The following is a 5784-nucleotide window of genomic DNA, read 5'->3' as shown; positions in this document are numbered from 1 at the left end:
GATAGTAGACCGAATCGGTATTGTAAGGATATGATTAATTCCTGGTGTGTGTTCGAGGTAATAAGTTCTTTCAGGTATTTTGCGCCGATGCTCTTAGGTTTTGATGGCTTGCTTAGCTTGATTGAGTTAGAAGGATTCAGTCCTGATAGGTCTGATTTGTGCAAAGGGAACTCGGAGAGTTCTTGATGGTTTTACCGCGGTTTGGAGATGTATATTTTCTATGGGCATGCGTAGCATGGGATGTATAATGATTTTCTTCTAGATGTGACCAATGGAATGTTCTTGACTGGTTGAGTACGTAGATGTTTGTGGCTCGGAAGGGATATGAATTTCTCGCGGTTATCCTAGAGTGGTACGGTTTATACGGTATGTTGGGTAAGACTGAGATTTGCATGTGTAAGGTCACGGTTCAGATTTGAATGGAAGGTCATAAATTCTTAGGCAGCACAGGCAGTTTCAGATAATTAGAGAAATGAAATTTGCGAAGGGATCTCTAGATGACTAAGGAAATGGTAATGATAATTGAGGTGATTTGACGAGGGTATATGTTCCAGAAAGAGTCAATGTGATTGAGTTGATAGTACTTCAGTAGTATTGCAGCACTTATCGTCAGGTTGGCTGCTGATATTTGGGTTTGTTTGGCAGCACCGAAGAATCTTAGAGTATCTCTCGTGGGGTGATTGGGTACTAGAGGCGAGTTATATATGAGAGTGGCGGAATTGGGATCAGATATGGTAATTCATGTGTTTTATGAACTTTGAGACTAGGAGTTCTCATATACAGGTTAGCTTGTGGTTGTGGATGGCAAATGTGGGTAAGTTAGTCAGATATTAGTATGTGCTATGCTTCAGTTATTGTGGACCTTCGAAGGATTATTTATCTATTGTGTGTAACTGGAGTTGATGTATGGTCCATTGGTAGACCTATATGGGATATGGGTCCGGCATCGAGATGGTTTTGTTGACTTCAAGTTGCTGTTGGCGAAGGATGTGTGGATTCGGTTGTTTTGAGCTATTAGCAATTATGGGGATCTATGCGTTACCTTTATGTGTTGTGAGACGATATGATCTGTTGGTTATAGGCACTTATGGTGCGGTTCTATCAGAGTTTCATAATGGAAGTCAAGCGGGAAGAGTAATTTGGTGTTGCTTGGTGAACGGCGTATCGGTTATGTCCTATCGGGTGTGTGTGGTGTATGTTATTTGCTTCACCGCGAGTATGATGAATTGCTTTGGTTCCAGATATCAAATTGTGCGTGGTTTTCTATTTTGAGCATAGTGACTTAAGGTGGTTCCATGTGGAGCAGTGTTTAAAAGGTCGCGCATTGCAGTGAATAATTGCAGGTTAGATTCGTGTGTTCTGTTCCTATGATGTGACATGGGTTCTCAGTCTTGTGTTGTGGTGGTACTAGTGAACTTGAGGTTCAGCTCTTTCATTTGAGTCATTTTCATGATTTGAGTATGTTCGGATTGTTGTGTATTGATGTATGTATTGTGCAAGTTGTGGCTTAGGTCTGTATGGATGTGTCATGTCATCAGAGTAATATGTTGGATTAGAGGAGATCATTGGGGATCATTAATAAATACGAACGGATTCGATTTCAGCATGTTTGATGGGTAAATATCAAGGTTCGGTTCAGAAATTTGCTATGGTCCTTGCAAAGGAGAAGTAACCTTATGGATGACTGATCTGAGAGATGGTTATGATTTATTGCGTGTTTCATTTATCATTGGTAGTATATGGAAGTGTTGGAATGAGACTTTAGTTGATAAGAGGTTTCTACCGGTATTCGGGTGTTGTGTGCAGCTGCTGTGAATGGAAGTTATCGCTACATGTGTTTGAGTTACGTGGTATATAGGATAATTGCACTTGAGGTTGTAGGCGTGGGTTACTACAGCTAGTTCGGGTCTACTCAAAGTATAGGTGTGAGGATTTGACCGTATTGATGTTTTCAGAAGCGAAAATGTGGTTCTATGGTTTATGGTCTAGATTGGATTGTGTAATTTTAGTTAAATGGTGTTATCGGACCTATTTGAGATAGGGTGACGTGGGATCACCCCCAGCTATATGCATGGTAAGGTTATTCCGCAATTGGTAGGCTTTTAGAACAGCTCTGGGTACGAGCCAATGCTCTAAGGTTTTGATTATCACTTTGTAACGACCCGACCGGTCGTTTTGAACTTTTTGCACTTTGATCGCCAGTTCCCGGGCATGACTTGCCCCATGTAACATATTATGACTGATGTAGATCGTTGGTTTTGGTTTTCAGGAAAAATCGGAATGAATTTGAAGGAACAGTCTCAGTTGAAAGCTTTGAATTTGAAAGGTTGACTAAGAGTTGATTTATTTGTATATGAGCTCGGATCGGAAATTTTATGATTTGGATGTGATTTATGACTTAGGAGCATGATCGGAAGTGTTTTTGGAGGTCCAATGTAGAATTAGGCTTGAATTTGCGAAGTCAGTATTTTGGCAATTTCTGTTTGATGGATGAGATTTTGATCCGGGAGTCGGAATAGAATTCTGAGAGTTTCTATAGCTTCGTTAGGTGATTTGGGATGTGTGTACAAAATTTCAGGACATTCAGACGTGGTTTGGTTGGGTTTTTGATCGAATGCGTGTTTTAGAAGTTTTAAAAAGAACTTGGGCTTTAATTCGATGATTTTGGTGTTAGTTGAGGCGTTATGATGATTGGAACAAGTTTGGATGATGTTTTAAGATATGTTACTGCTTTTGGTTGAGGTTCCGAGGGCCTCGGGGTGATTTCGGATGGCTAACGGGAACTTTTGAGGTTGGAAAATTTCATAATAGACGAAAGTTGTAAATGAGTGCACACAAGACCTCAATTTGGACAATCATATCTCCCGTTATATAAGGAGTTTTGTGATCCACAACCTATCAAATTAAATCCCTTTGGGTCTAGTTTCCAACGCAATAAAACGTTCATCATTTGGAGGTGTATACAGAAAGTTATGACTATTTTACTGGGAAGGTGTCACTAGCGTGCCCAGATGCGCGATCGCGCTAGTGAACGCGCATACTGCGAAGTTTTCTGCCTTCGTCACGCTACTTTAGTGCGTCCAGGTGCGCGACCGCGCTAGTAGCAGGCCCCTAAATACCCCAAAACCGGGTATAGAGAGTTCCCAAGTCATATTTGGAGCAAGGGCTTGCTCTCTCAAGAGAAATTCGTCCCACTCTTCATTTCTATGATCCAAGGTAAGATTTTTGGGGTATTTTGAGTTGATTACTACTCCTAAACACTTATATTAACATGGATTGATCTTGAAAATCCTTAGATTTTCCTTCAAATCCTTGATTTTATCAAGAACACCACAAGTGGGGATTCTTAAAATTCCTACTACAACAGGTATGTCTATCATCTCCAACTACTCTATGGTGATTATTTATGTATGATATATACATTAGAACTTGGGGTATGGTGATTGGAGGCTATAAATTTCTAATTTAAAAACATGATTATGGTAGGGATTTAAAGGTGATTAGTTGATGGAATTTTGTTGGTTGGGTGTGAATGGTTGATCACACATGTGATGTTAGGAGAATAAATTGTTAAAGACTAATAGTGGGATAAAATTGTTGGTTAATGGTGATAGTTGAAGGAACCAATACTATAGTTATGAGGTGTAAATATCTATGCCTACAAGATGTTTGGTAATAGACATAAATGGCATAAGTTATGGGAATTATTACTAATATTGGCCATATTGAATGTTGTATTGTAGATTAAAGTTACCTAAGAGTAGTGGATCATTGTAGTACCATTAAGGGGCAAGTCCCAGATATGTATGGCTAAAATCCCGTCTTTTAGAAATCGAGCTTCATCGATGTTTATGTGATTTTGGATAGATTCGACGCATGTGGAGGCCAATTTGAGTGTCAAAGGCGTTACAAGCTAGAGATTTCGCCGGTTCGAGGTAAGTAATGATTGTAAATACTGTCCTGAGGGTTTGAAACCCCGTATTATACATTGTTGTGTTACTTTGAGGTGACTTGCACGCTGGATGACGAGCGTGGGGTAGAGCACCGCTGGGGATTGTGACCTAGTCCATCCCGAACGAATATTTTAATGCGTATTTGATAGTTAATTGTTTGACATTATTATATTTTTGGGTTGTATGCCATGTTTGGGGCCTTGTGCCGACTTGTTGAGACCCTTAGGGGCATTTTTACTATCTTTCCTCACTCTATTTGTTTGAAAGCATATTCTCAGTCATGTTTTACCTGTTTACTGCTCAAATCTGGCTTTATCACTATATTCTTAAAATGTGGAAATTGTTTTGGGCTGAGTTCCCTGTTTTACTGAGATAGACCGAGGGTCTGATTGTGAGATTGATGACTGAGATAGACTGAGAGTATGATGGTGAGGTTAATGACTGAGAGAGGCCGAGGGCCTAGTTGTGAGGATTATATATCTATGGATCGGGATGCACGCCGAAGCAATATGTGTATATCTATATATGTATATGGATCGGTCTGCACGCCGCAGCGATACTTATATGAATCGGGCTGCACGCCGCAATAGTGCATGGATCGGGCTACACGCCACAGCGGTTACTTTGATTTCGGTTATTGTGAGAGTTATACGGATCGGGCTGCACGGCGCATCGGCTACTATATGGTATTAATTAAGCGTGAATGCTGAGTGCGAGTACTGATTGGTAAGAGTTGAGTCACGAGTGACAGAGAGGCTAGCCCAAGGAGCGACAGACAAATACATGCATATGAGTGATGTTTTTTCCTGAGAGGCCTGTTTATGGACTTATTGATTTCACTCATGTTTAAAGTGAATTTCTATTGAATATGTTGATTTATCGACTGTTTTCACTCATCTTTATATTGAGCCTATGTCGGAAAAATGAACAAATGTTTTAAAACAACTTTTATTTAAACTGGTGTTTATGAAATGTTCAGAAATTAATCACTTATTTGGAATTGGTTATTTCCACTGAGATTTTTAAGTTATGAAGTGTTTATGATTACTGTTTTGCGCGAGGAATTGTTTTACAAACTATGTTTTGCCCGAGGGGCCGATTATGGCTTTAATCTCTAATATTATCTTAAATTGTATTGAACCCCTACCGAAACTGCTGAAAAGTATTTCGAAATGATTTTTACTAAAAGCTGGATTTTAAAAGGGAAGATTGACTCGTATTATGATTTGAAGGACTGTTGTGTTTATTGAGCCTAACGTGAATGTGGATTCATTGTTTCCTATTGCTCAGCCTTTATTTACTCTTATTACTTACTGGGTTGGAGTACTCACATTACTCCCTGCACCTCGTGTGTAGATTCAGGTATATCGGAACCCGGTAGAGGGTGTTGATAGCTCAGCTGTGGAGTCATCAGAGTTAGCAAGGTGGCTGCATGACGTTCGCAGCACCGCTTCCTTCCCCTCATTGTTGTTACTGTATTTAGTATATTTTTAGACTTTTGTTGTATTCAGACCCTGATAGTTGCTCATGACTAGTGACACTCCGACGTCAGGGTAGTATTTTATTCTGCACTGTTATTTCGAACATTCAAACAGAGCAACACTGATATCATAACGGTGAGTTTGGCGAGGCACGAATGTGTGCCACGTACAGAAAGATGAAGAATAAATTTCATAACTCTTAAAATTACCTCATGCTCTTTCTTGCTGATACCAATAATATTCATAGCCATCCTTGTCTCAAAAATATTCTGAGCATCACGAACATCTAGGAGTTCATAGAATTTTAAATGATTGAGATGGTGAAATGATTCTGGATCCCCCAAATTACA

The sequence above is a fragment of the Nicotiana tabacum genome, chromosome 7 (assembly GCF_000715075.1).
Source record: "Nicotiana tabacum cultivar K326 chromosome 7, ASM71507v2, whole genome shotgun sequence".
Classification (NCBI taxonomy): domain Eukaryota; kingdom Viridiplantae; phylum Streptophyta; class Magnoliopsida; order Solanales; family Solanaceae; genus Nicotiana; species Nicotiana tabacum.
The sequence above is the reverse complement of the archived record's forward strand: the minus strand, read 5'-3'. Positions refer to the sequence as shown.